Source organism: Solanum pennellii, chromosome 12 (assembly GCF_001406875.1).
Source record: "Solanum pennellii chromosome 12, SPENNV200".
NCBI classification, from domain to species: Eukaryota; Viridiplantae; Streptophyta; class Magnoliopsida; order Solanales; family Solanaceae; genus Solanum; species Solanum pennellii.
The window spans coordinates 65,056,858-65,071,183 of NC_028648.1; the positions used below are offsets into that span (position 1 = coordinate 65,056,858).

At 35.3% G+C, this 14,326-nt stretch overlaps 2 pseudogenes; one reads left to right on the plus strand and one right to left on the minus strand.

Annotated features, from left to right (window-relative positions):
* Positions 1-1,577, minus strand: part of LOC107006487 — a 4,977-nt pseudogene extending 3,400 nt beyond the window's left edge.
* LOC114075432 overlaps positions 1-2,220 on the plus strand; it is a 3,609-nt pseudogene extending 1,389 nt beyond the window's left edge.
* The last annotated feature ends 12,106 nt before the right edge of the window (positions 2,221-14,326 follow it).

The following is a 14,326-nucleotide window of genomic DNA, read 5'->3' on the forward strand; positions in this document are numbered from 1 at the left end:
GCTGCAAAACCTTGGGTGTGAGCCTGGGCGGAGCGGCCGTCGGTGCAGATCTGGTGGTAGTAGCAAATATTCAAATGACTTTGAAGGCAGAAGAGGGGAAAGGTTCCATGTGAACGGCACTTGCATATGGGTTAGTCGATCCTAAGGGCCGAGGGAACCATGACAGATAGCGCGTTTCGCGCGTTCTTCAAAAGGGAATCGGGTTTAAATTCCTAAACCAGGATGTGGCAGTTGACGACAGTGTTAGGAAGTTTAGAGACGTCGGCGAGAGCCTCGGGAAGAGTTATTTTTTTGTATTTAACAGCCTGCCCACACTGGATTTGGCTCAGTCGGAGGTAGGGTCCAGCGGATGGAAGAGCACCGCACATCGTGTGGTGTCCGGTGCGCTCCCGGCGGCCCTTGAAAATCCGAAGGACCGAATGTTGTCCACGCCCGATCGTACTTATCACCACATCAGGTCTCCAAGGTGAACAACCTCTGGTCAATGGAACAATGTAGGCAAGGTAAGTCGGCAAAATGGATCCGTAACTTCGGGAAAAGGATTTGCTCTGAGGGCTGGGCAAGGGTGTCCCAGCCTCAAACCCGTCGGCAGTTGGTGGACTACTCGAGCTGCTCACGCGGTGAGAGCGGGTCACTGCGTGTTGGCTGGGGGACGGACTGGGAACGGTTCCTTCAGGGGCCTTCCCCGGGCGTCGAACAACCAACTCAGAACTAGTACAGACAAGGGCAATCCGACTTTTTTATTAAAACAAAGCATTGCAATGGTCCCAACGGATGTTTACGCAATGTGATTTCTGCCAGTGCTCTGAATGTCAAAGTGAAGAAATTCAACCAAGCGTGGGTAAACGGCGGGAGTAACTATGACTCTCTTAAGGTAGACAAATTCCTCGTCATCTAATTAGTGACGCGCATGAACGGATTAACGAGGTTCCCACTGTCCATGTCTACTATCCAGCGAACCCACAACCAAGGGAACGGGCTTGGAAAAATCAGCGGGGAAAAAGACCCTGATGAGATTGACTCTAGTTCGACTTTGTGAAATGATTTAGAGGTGTAGTATAAGTGGGAGCCGAAAGGCAAAAGTGAAATACCACTACTTTCAATGCTATTTTACTTATTCTGTGAATCGGAAGCGGGGCACTGCCCCTCTTTTTGGCAAACGCTCACTTCACGGGCCAATCCAGGCTGAATAGATTGTCAGGTGGGGAGTTTGGCTGGGGCGGCACATCTATTAAAAGATAACGTAGGTGTCCTAAGATAAGCTCAACGAGAACAGAAATCTCGTGTGGAACAGAAGGGTAAAAGCTCATTTGATTCTGATTTCCAGTAGGAATACGAACCATGAAAGCGTGGCCTAACAATCCTTTAGACCTTCGGAATTCAAAGCTAGAGGTGTCAGAAAAGTTACCACAGGGATAACTGGCTTGTGTCAGCCAAGCGTTCATAGCGACGTTTCTTTTTTATCCTTCGATGTCAGCTCTTCCTATCATTGTGAAGCAGAATTTACCAAGTGTTGGATTGTTCACCCACCAATAGGGAACGTTAGCTGGGTTTAGACCGTCGTGAGACAGGTTAGTTTTACCCTACTGATGACAGTGTCGCAATAGTAATTCAACTACGTACGAGAGGAACCATTGGTTCACACAATTGGCCATAGCGCTTGGTTGAAAAGCCAGTAGCACGAAATATTACTTACTAGTGATGCAAATCTCCTGCTTATTTTTACTGTTGTGGGAATGCACTATTTCAAAATAGTTTGATCAAATTACACGGTTTCTCTTGGAGATTTGGCAGTTCATTTTCCTAATCTCTTAAAGCCATGGACAGAGCTTATATATGCATGCATAAGAGTTTCATCAGTTTCTGTGCGGAAGAATGTTGTATTGGCTCTTTCTCAGATTACATCGAACAACATGATGATGGTTTGGCTAGATTATCAAACATTTATACATAAATAAAGATAGGATTCTCAAACAGAGTTTGTTTTCTCTCTCTCTCTCTCTCTCTCTCTCTCTCTCTCTCTCTCTGTTATTCTATTAGTTGATTCTAGACGAAACTTCTAAGCTTAATGGTTTGTTACCTTTTATTTTCTTGGATAATCATTTTGTGTTTTAAATTTGTGCAGTCTCTCGCCGAGTTCTTTGCAGATAACAAAAACACTGTTGGTTTTGACAATGTGAGTTTCTTATATGTTTAGAATGTCTTATAATTTTAACTTTTTTTCTAATGTTATAATCACACATTAGTTTGATGATTAAGGATGTATTATCATTTTAACTTTTTTATAATGTTATAATCACACATTAGTTTGATGATTAAGGATGTCAATGGGTTTGAAAAATGAAGAAAAGTGGCGAAAGTTGGAAACGATGAGTTGTTGTCTAGTGTTCAAGGAGTGTGTAGTCACTTATACCTAGAATGTTAAGTTGGGTAGTTTTATTAATTGAAAAACAACCGCTTACTCCGTTAACTTGTTTTGAGGGTGATTTGAGCAACATCAATTATTTAAGATATTTGTAAAAAGTTCTAAACATGTGTGTATATAGTACCCTAGTGATGCAAATCTCCACCTTGTTTTCACTGTTGTGGAAAATGCACCATTTGAAACAGTTTGATCAAATTACACTGGCAATTTGTGTTCCTAACCTGTTAGAGCCATGGACAAAGCATATGTATGCATAACATAATTAAGAGATCGTTCATTCTCATCTAATACTTAATGAGATGAAGATTTGGCTGGACTATCAAGCATTTATACTTAGCTTTCATGTGTCAAAACTCTTATCATCTTGATTTGCATGGATCATTATTAGGTGGAAGTTTTTATTAAAGAAAATGGCAAACTACTTGGAAGATGAAGATGAAAGAATTTCAAATCTTACCGAACTTTCTTTCATGGGTTGTCAAAGAAAAGGTAGTATATTTACCCAACTTTTCTTTCATCAGTTCCCTAATAAAGAAGTTTATCTATCTAATCTCTTACTAGTCTTTCTATTATTGAGCTTCTTTCATCTGTTATTGCGTGTTTTGGTGTGCACGTTTACATAATACTGTTATTTTCCTTTACACTTGATATTTAGTGGGAACTTTTGCATTTATTAAGTTCCAACTTCTTTCATTTTTTCTTGACCTTCAATTAGGAGGAACAAAGGTATTTTAGATTGGTTTCTCTTGTTTAGTTAGTTATTAAGGTATACTTTCCTAAGATTGTCGTAGATCCAAGTGGTAACTTTTTTACTATTGTAACTATGTATTACTACACATGATCCTTTTTCTAAGAAAGTGTTCTTCTGCAGTTTTGTCTTGAACAAAGTATGAATTGAAATAAACACATGGGAAATTTGGTATTTGTTCAAAGATAGTACGTTGACAATTGGTCTTGACCTGATCATCTGACGTTCTTCTGTTCTACTTTTTGAGTCTTTAGTTATTTGTATTATATTCTCATTTAGTCCTCAATGGATTTAAATTTATCCTTTTATCTCCTTTTAACTTTTTTCTAATGTTATAATCACACATTAGTTTGATGATTTTGGATGTCTTATAATTATATCTTTTTGTAATGCTATAATCACACATTAGTTTGATGATTAAAGATGTCAATGAAGTAATATTTCTCTGCTGGCATTTGAGTGATATATTATCTGTAACTGAAGGTGTATTATCTAAGGTGTAGTGTGAGCTGCAATGTGAGGTATGTACTGCACCTCAAGGTGCATGACATTTATTCATATGGAAACTCTGCCAAGTCTGCAAAAACACTGAGGATTAGTGGAAAAGATAAATGAATCCAATCAAAGGGTAATTCCAAAAAAAGAGAAACAAAGTTGCATAGTCTCCATAGAACTATAAATGGAATTTTTAGTTTTTAAGAAACTATTGATATTTAATTTATTTTGATAGAGTGAAGTTACTATTCGTGAAGTTCTTGAACTTCTCTCAGATATTCAAACAAGTGATTTTTTTGGAAATTTGAACTAAGGGTTTGGGTTGTCTGTATTTCCACCATGGAGCTCTCCCTTGAATCTTATTGTTTAGATGTTGATTAATTTGCAAGTGTGCAAGATCGACGCTAAGTTTTCTGATCGATTCTTTATTACTCTTTAAGCATTTTCCTAAGGCTACCAAGCACTTCAACATTATAGTAAGTGTTGGTTAGTTTCATCTTATGCTCAATTACAGTTTTTTAAGATCATTTTTTCTATCAACATTATAGTAGCTTTTTTTTATAATAAGATTTGGATTAACGATGCCCGATGATGGATAGAGAGTAACGTCCTTCTTAAGGTTAAACCATCAATTGCTTGTGAATGTTTGATTGACGTTGATTGTGTCGTAGTTTGAATAGCCATTTCCTGAATAGATGCATGATGTTGCATGTTGATGGATTGGTTGACGACTTTCTTAAGGGAAAAATCATCGTCATTTTGGGAATGTTTTTGAAAAGGAAGTAAAATTTATGACTTCCCATTGAGATTACATCTTCCATGAACGTAAAAATTATACCTTATTTTGTAGGATGGATATTGATATTTACAAGTATGAGATGACTTGGAAAAAGAAAGCTATATTTAAGAATGCATGGTAACACAGAATCATATTGTTTTTACTGTATTTCGCCTTCATTTCAAGAATATTCCTCACATTCATATACATGAAAAACAGGAAAACGAAGACCCGGTGGCATGGTGATGAAATCTAGATTGTCATAGAAAGGAACTGGACAACGTACCGAGTATGTAGTTCTCGAATAATTGTGGCAGAAGTTCTCCTAAATTTCACCTCATTCATGCGTTGAAAGAAACTTAGTCAAATTATTCACCTTCTATATTATGATTTCTTTCTGTGTTTACAGTCCAAAGTCAATGCATTATATCTGACAAATGGTTGTCATCATGCCCTATGCCAAATTCCTTTTCCAATTTATATCAGATTCTCCTGAGTACTTTCTCTATCTCCCCTCCACCCCTTTACCCCTCTCTCTTCTCTTCTCCTCTTTGTTTAAATTAATTTGTTTGTGCAATCCACAAGCATGTCTACAATTTTGAGTTCGTAAAATATGTGCTGCATTCTTTGGTTTCAGTTTAGTTTTGAATTGATTGTAGGAAAAATGTGCTTATAAGGTTCACCAGAAGAACATACATTATGCCTTCAGTTCCTCTTGAGACCAAGTACCATACATCTGCTGTGGACATATTTCTTATGAAAAGGCTTATAACGGAAACATCAAAATAGTCTCTTTTGCAGTTTTCCTTCAGCATGAATTTGTAAACATTGGGAATCTAGAGGCACTCTTTAAGCATGTTCTTAAGGCTACCAAGTACTTCAACATTATAGTAAGTACTGGTTAGTTTCATCTTATGCTCAATTACAAGCTAAGATCATTTTTTTAATCAAACTACTTCCTGATAACAGGTACCTTCTCAATCTTTTCCCTGTTGATTATAGTAAGCGTGCTTTAGTAGTCCCTCGTATTCTCGTTTGATATTTGGATTGTGAGGACACAGTCTCATTTTTAGTTGGGAATGCCTCCCTTTTACTCATTTTTTTGATTGTTTCTGCATACTGCGATTGTGCCTTATTGGGCATACTTTTCTTCCTTCTTGTGCATTGGTATTCCCTTGTCAAGGTTCGCTATTGTAGATGTTTCAATAGATATTGTGTTGGATTAATCTATTTTAGTTTTTTATTTGTAGTTTGTAGCTTTTTTGTTTTTTTCATTTTGATATTATTTTTTTATTTGGATTAACTATGCTCGATGATGAATAGAGAGTGGCATCCTTCTTAAGGTTAAATCATCGATTGCTTGTGAAACTATTGACGTTGATTGTGGAAAAGTTTGAGTGGTTGTTCCCAAATAGATGCATGAGGCTGCCTGATGATGGATTTGTTGAGGGCTTTCTTAAGGCCAAAATTATCTTCATTGTGGGAATGTTTCGACTTGGTTGGTACTAAGAGCATAGTCATGCATGTGAATCATGAGCATAAGTTTTTGAATGATTTGTGACAACTCTTAAAACTTCTTTTGTGACTTTTGATTCATTAGCGATTAAAATGTTCAATGCTACTTGTATTTTCAAAAGGAAGTAAGATTTTGAACCATTTTGATTGATTTGCTGGCCATGTGTGATGAGTTATTGAAATGCCTTGTGTTCATTTTTGTCACCTAGAACTTGCCCGGCTGGTCTTGTCCCCAACTTTTCTTTCATCTGTTGCTAATAAAGAAGTTCATCTATCTAATCTCTTTCTACTCTTTCTACTATTAGCTTCTTTCATCTGTTATTGCATTTTTCTGTATGCACATCACATAATAGTGTTGTTTTCCTTTACACTTAATGTTTAGTGGGAACTTTTTCATGTTCCAACCCTTCAATTAGGAATGTTCCTCACGTACATATTACTGTATTACGCCTTCTTTTCAGGAAGTTCCTCACATTCATATACATGTAAAACAGGAAAACAAAGACTTGTGGTAGGGTGCTGAAATCCAGATTTTCTTGACCTTCAATTAGGATGAATAAAGGTATTTTAGACTGGCTCCTCTTGTTTAGTTATTAATGTATATATTCCTAAGATTTTCTTAGATCCAAGTGGAAAATTTTGATTATTGTAACTCTGTACACATGATCCTTTTTCTAAGGAAGTGTTTCTTCCGCAGTTTTGTCTTGAACAAAGTATGAAACAGACACGTGGGTAATTCGGTCTTTGTGCATAGATAGTATATTGAGAAAATGGTCTTGATCTGATCTCTGACATTCTTCTAATTCTACTTTTGAATCTTAGTTATTTGTGTTATATTCCTTGTCTTGTTTTTTTCTTTGTTATTGGAGGTGGGCGAGGGTGGTGGAATATATCTTTGGAATAAGAGAATATTTTCGTACTGCTAGAATGCTTCTTCCAGTGATTTTTTCTTGTAGTTCTTCTTTCCATTTTTACTTGTTCTCATTCAGACCTGAATGGATGTCAGCATGTACCATAATTTAAGAATTTATCCTTTTCTCTCATTTCTACAGGCATTGATTTGGTCCAAGATGAGTACAGGATTTCCCATTGAGATTACATCTTCCATGAACAGTGAAAATTATACCTTATTCTGTAGGCTGAATATAGATATTTACAAGTATGAGATACCTTAGTTATTTGTGTTATATTCCTTGTCTTGTTTTTTTCTTTGTTATTGGAGGTGGGCGAGAGTGGTGGAATATTTCTTTGGAATAAGAGAATATTTTTGTATTGCTAGAATGCTTCTTCCAGTGATTTTTTCTTGTAGTTCTTCTTTCCATTTTTACTTGTTCTCATTCAGACCTGAATGGATGTCAGCGTGTACCATAATTGAAGAATTTATCCTTTTCTCTCATTTCAACAGGCATTGATTTGGTCCAAGATGAGTACAGGATTTCCCTTGAGATTACATCTTCCATGAACAGTGAAAATGATACCTTATTCTGCAGGCTGAATATAGATATTTACAAGTATGAGATGACTTAGAAATAGGAAGCTATATTTAAGAATGTATGGTAACACATGATTATATTTTCTTTTTTCAAGTTATATTACTGTAATGCGCCTGCCTTTCAGGAATGTTCCTCACATTCTCACATACATGAAAATAGAGAAAACAAAGACCGGTGACATGGTGCTGATATCCAGATTGTCATTTAAACGAACTGAACAATGTAACGGGTATGCAGTTCTTGAAATCTAGATTTTCAAATAATTCACCTTCTATATTTCAGAAAACTGATCTTTTCTTTCTGTGTTTACAGTCCAAAGTCAATGCATCATATGCGACAAAGACTGTCATCACGCCCTATGCCCAATACCTTTTCCAATTCATATCAGATTCTCCTGAGTACTTTCTCTATCCCCCCCCCTTCACCCCTCTCCCTTCTCTTCTCCCCTTTCTTTTAAATTTTAATTAATTTTTTTGTGCAAGCTATAAGCATGCCCAAAATTATGAGTTCGTAAAATATGTGCTGCATTCTTCGGTTTCACTCTAGTTTTGAATTGATTGTAGGAAAAATGTGCTTATAAGGTTCACTAGAAGAACATACGTAATAATGCCTTCAGTTCCTCTTGAACCAAGTACCATCCATCTGTTGTGGACATACTTTTTTATCAAACGGCTTATAACGGAAACATCAAAACATACTCTTTTGCAGTTTTCCTTCAGCATGAATTCGTATACAATGGGAAGTCTAATGCAGAATGTGAATCGCTGAGAACTTGAAACTGACGGCATTCATCTGTGGAGATTCCTTGATAAAATAAAATTACTTGGCTTGCTTGCATTCTATTCAACAAATACTAGACGACAGTTTCTTATTTTGGTTACTTACTACTCAGTGATCACCAACTTAATGCATTTGGAAAAGATATAACATTGTCATAGTGCTAGTAGAGTAGGTGGAGTTTTTTTTTTGGAACTGGTTACTTGTAAAGCAGGTGGATGTTTTTAAGGTCACACATTGTTGCCATGAGCCAACAAAAGAGAATCGACCACATTGAAAGGCATATTGAAGGCATTAAAATGAATATAGGCTCTTCCTTTTTTAATAGCTCAAGATTTCATACATATTTACAAAAAGAAATTGGAAGCTTTAATCATTGTATATTTCTTCCTCAACCGCCATTGAAGTGTGTTTTGTGAAAAGGTATTTATTAGTTCTTTTTTTCCTTTAGTTTAGTTTTTTCTAATCATGTGTTGCAAGATCTGAGGGGAATTTTTAATTCTAATATTGAACAAGTAAAGAGTATGAACAATTTAGAGCACTATGTAGAAATAAACAATTGAGGTATGACTATTTTGAAGTCAATCTTTATAATCTAACTAGCAAGGCTTATTTTTTTACTTGTCCTAATCTGTCTCCGCCGCTGATGTTGCGAATTAACCTAAAAATCTTGTCTTAAGCTATAATCTTGTATTGAATTGTGATGTAGTGATTCTTCTAGCCTTGTTATCATGTTGATTATTGACTTATGATGAAGTATTCCCAAATTGGGTTGAATTGAGGGTTTATGGTAAGACCTACTTGGTAAGTCTTATGATCTCTATCGTTTACTTCAAATTGTGGTTAATTGTGATAAGTCATGATGTTGTATTGGAGTATGCCTTGTATTAGGATTGATAGGATGGTATGATGTTAAATTGAAATGTCTTGATTATGATTGTAAGGTGTTGGCTTAAGATGTAAATGTTGTAAGGAGGGTGAATGATTTACCAATATACCTTATTATGATATGAAAATGTTAATGTGCTAACCTCACCTATATGAATTGTAATGAGAGAATTTATTCTCATACAATTCTTATTGAGCTATTGATGATGATGATTATACAAAAGGTAAACCCTATGACCTAAACTAATCTATGCTTAGTAATAAAGTCTTAAAGTTATTTCAAAAAGGGAGTTTAGCTTAGCACTGAGTGAACTAGAGTGAGGAGTGTCCCTTCCTACATAGGGAAGGTAGGATCACTAAAGTACCCTTAAGATTGGAAACTACAATGCATGTAGCATAAAGAGGGTCCCAACTATATCTCTTAGTTCTTGAACTATGTTGCCCCGATAGGAATACTAGCTAGTGGATCCACGTAGTTTCTACGTTTCATGTTTTTATACTACCTTGGCAAGTAGTCCGCCTTCCTTCGAAGTAGGATTTTATGACACTGGATTCCACCACTAGCTCATGTGGTCTATGTCGGTTAGGGCAAGTTGTTCCCAAAAGGTAAAATGAATTAAATGATTGAACTCTAACTAAGATAATCTAAGGGGTCTAACTTAGCCTTGAGGGGAGTCATAGGAGGATGTTCTTATGTATGATAATACTTATAATGATATATGATATGTATATGATGAATTTGCACATTGATGATACTATATGTTGATTAGCTCAGTTATGAATATGTGTTGGTTTATATTGTTAAAGAAAGATGAAATGTACACCTAAATGTCATTTTATGTGAAGTAGGATGTTAGTCATGATTCTTGTTGGGGTTGATTGAGTAAGGTTATAGGCTTTGCTTGTTAATTGCACTTGTTGACTTGATAGGGGTTCATGGGCAATTGACTTTCTTTGTTTATAATGAAATGTACTCTTATTCATGCTTATTGTTAATATGACTTGATGATAGAGTTACTTGAATATGTATCTAATTATAGGCTTTGCATGTTGACTTGATTAGACTTGATGATGTTGGTTTGTAAATATACATGCTTATGGCTTAATGAACATGTCCTATGGATTGATATGGTCTAGTTGAATATGCATAAGTGTTTTCAAAGCATATTGCATATCTTTATGAAACGTCCCTTTTTCTTGACATGTTTTCGTTTTATGTGTGCATATGGTCTCATACTTAGTACAAGTGGCGTACTAACCCCATTTCTTCCTTTTCCCCAATATTTTAGGTTCCTGTCGTTGAAGTGCTTTGAAGGCGCTTTGAAGAAGGCTTGGATCTCTTATTCATCCAAGTAGGGTAGGTCCTCATTTTCCGAGGGTGATTCCACTATCTAGATTATGGAGTTTTCTTTTTAGTTAGAGAATTTTATGGATCTTTCTTTCCATTAAGTATGAAACATTTTATAGCCCATGTGAGGCATTTTTACTTGATTTATGGGTTATGCCCAAGTTCTTACAATCTTATAAGATGGTTATGAGATGAGACGACTATTATGTCTATGTTATACTTTATGCATTTATGTGCAATAAAAGTAAAAGACTAAGTAATATTCCTATACGAAAGGTCTATGTATACTCGGTATATATATGTTATGTGTATGTAGAGGTCTATGTAAACCTCCAAGTACAAATAATGAAAAGTTTTAAATTTCCCTCAAAATTTGACCTATGAATGTAATGATGTAAACTAAAAGGCTACTCTTAGACCTCAAAGAGGACGACGACGCCGGTTACGTCTAGGGGGTAAACCCGGATGCGACAAAGTGAATCCTCATCTTGGCTAACTACAAGCTGAAGACTAACTCAAATATACAAAGCTTAAAACTGAATAAAAATTCACGAAAATGAAATACCAAACCTTAACTCAAATGAAAAACTCTCAATAAAATGATATATTCAACTCTCCATAAAATAAGTAACCTGATTTTAAAACATTTAACAAATTAAATGATACAGACTTCTCAACTATATTCACAATATATAAAATCCTTTAAATGAAAAATATGAAAGTCCGGACAAGACCCATGACATCCTAACTAAACTGAAGAGTAAATGAAATCCTCCATAAATAAGGAGGCTTACTATACCTAACTCAAACAGTCGGATGTATCAAATAATCTCTCATTGATGATCCTGAATACCTAAGTCTGCATCATGAAACGATGCAAGCCAAATGGCTATGTACGTGTATGTAAGGAAAATTCTAAAGCATAACCATTATCTTGAACTTAATTAAATGGAAACATACTTACCTCTTTTCAAGTCACATCAACTAAACTCGACTCAAGAATAAGATAATAAACTAAAAGACTAGATACTTGAATCAAAGTTTAGATAATCAACTGAAATATTAGATACTCGACTCTAGGTACTCAACTCTAGATACCCAACTAAATGTAAATTTACAATCCACATGAAATATATGGAAAGCTTTTAAAACGATAGAAAGCAACTCAGTGTATTGAAAAGTACAATAAAAACTCAATTTATATATAATAAAATATAACATAACTTCGTGGGAGTTTTTCTAACCGACAACCACCACTATGAGCCTAAGTATTGATACAGTGTCTTACCCACGCTTCCAAAACTATCCTATACATTATCGTCATAAAGAACAGGTTAACTAAGTGGATGCACTATTCTATGCTATATAGCACTTAAGGTGTCATCTAAAAAGTATGATTCTTTACTACCCATAATGGGTACATTGTTTATGGAGACTTCAGTTATTTGAACTCGCATCCCCATATTGGTGATCAATACTACTCCAAAAAAATACTTAGCTCATACATTTGTAAAAACAAAACTCTTTTTTTGTTTGAGATAATTACTCAAAACATAGCTTGAAATCTCTCTTGGAATCAATGCTCCCTTTCTTGCTCAAATGTGAAAACAAATTTAAACTATTTGGGAATACATAGTCGGCATATACTTCTTTGAAGAAAATGACTTCAATCTTTACTCTTTACTCAACTCAATACTTAAGTCTTTAAACAAAGTTAAAACGTTTGTAAGAGACTTCTTAAAATATGGTTCATGCCGAATTATGGATGCAAACGACTTAATGCAAGTTTTCAATAACCGCAGTTAGAACTCAATACTTGAAATTCAAGAACTTCAATGGTACTACTCATTTCAAAAATCTTCTAGTCAAAGGTTTTATGAAAAATTATGAGCGTGAACTACTCAACTCAAAAACTCAAAGATACTTCTCATCTGAAGACTGTTCAACTTATAGGATTCATACGTAACTATGGGCATGAACAATTCAACTCAAGGACTTCATGGATAAAATATGCAATAGTTCCATGATTATAAATAAAATCTCAAAGGGTAGAAGGAACTCAATACTGAATTCTTAGAACTTATACAACTACTCCTATCAAAAGTACTCAACTTATGGAGTTCATGCAGAATTTATGGGCATTAACGACTTGACATGATGGTATATGAAACAACATGGAACTCTTGAATACAACTCTTCCCATTCTCATACTTACTTTCTCAAAATATAGCTTAAATTAAAAGTTGATCGCAAAGAATTCACAGTTGAACCCAAAGGCTTTCTTGTACTCTACTCTTAACTCTCTCCTGTATGAATTTAAGGCTCATGGTTCATGATATGAAGGATATTGTAACGATAAAGTAAACTCATGAATACATTCTCCTCACCTTCATGCTCACTTACTCGAGTCTTGAAACAAGTTATTAGAATTTGTAGAAGATTCCTCAAAAAATTCAAAAGGACTATCTCAAAGGACTCAAAAGAACTCTCAAGACTTAATTCTTAGCTCTACCTTGATTGTGAATTATGAATTCAAGGTTATGGTTTGTAGTAGGAAGATATCATTATGTTTAGGAGTGTTTTTACATAGAGAAATATGAGAAATTATCAAGAAGTCATTGTTTGGAAGCAAGTCTTCGACGCGGAATTCTTTTTAATATTTGGCGAATTAAATTTTGAGGAAGAGAGGTCCTTGACCTCTCCACGACGCGAAGGAAATTTTTGTGTATGGGGTAAGCATGTCCGCGACGCGGAACAAGGGGCCAGATTCGCCCGAGTGTTTCCTTCTTCATTTTCTAACCCAATTCTTCTAAATTTGATTTTGTTTTCTCAATCCCTCTTTAGATATAGATACCCAACACATGAACACAATAACCTGCTAATATACAAATATAAAGTCGACATGATTTCATCAAGAACTTAACAGTTTCATCTAAAGTCAATAACTAAAGACAATATCAAGAATATTATTCAAGAACATCATACTTTCAGCTTTCTAGAATGATTTTAATGAATAAATTAACATCATTTGTTTGAGGGTGAACAAACCCAACACTATGAGAGCATACATACCTGAAAGAACAATCTTCCGGAAGAACTTGAAGGAAAATCTGGGAAGAAGAACCCAAGCCTTATCGTTTCTTGAATTTCTTTAGCGTTAAATTTATGAGTCCATGAAAGGGTTTGATTTGTGAAAACTAATTTCTATACGTTTAAGGAAATAGAAATGACCTCTTAAGGGTTTTTAGACTAAAATAGCCTTAAAGAAACAAATAAAATGGGTTGGGAGTCGAATATTTTTTCACCAGCCCGTATTGTATCCATGATGCGGAGCCATCGCGGAGGTGTTGCTATCTTTGTGTGTTATTAGTAAATTAATCATAACGTTTTACTCAGAGCTTAGAATTTAGCAAACTGGGCGATGTTGGAAAAAGGACTCAAAGATCTTTCTTAAGTTATCTTGTAGCTCACCTAACTCATCTTTTACTAGGATTTCTGGTCATTTGAAGTTTTGACCCTAATTTTTGAGAAAACTTAGTGGATAACTTTAATGAACTCTATTTAGTTATTCCTGAAACTCAAGGTGCTACTTCTAGTGACTATAATACTTCGTAGAAATTTAAATTCCTTACTTAAAACTTACTCACTACGAAGAACGGTTTGACTCTTAACTCAAACATTTTCTGGGGTGGTACAGATTTGGGTTTTATATATGTGATTAGGGAAAATAGGGGAGACATAGCTTAGATTCTTTCTCTCCCTGGTGCGCTCTGGCAGGAGAAATCCCGCGCTGAGGCCTCACTTTGGAGGGAAAATCTCGCCCTAGCAACCTTGACTGAAATAGAACCCCTGGAAATGA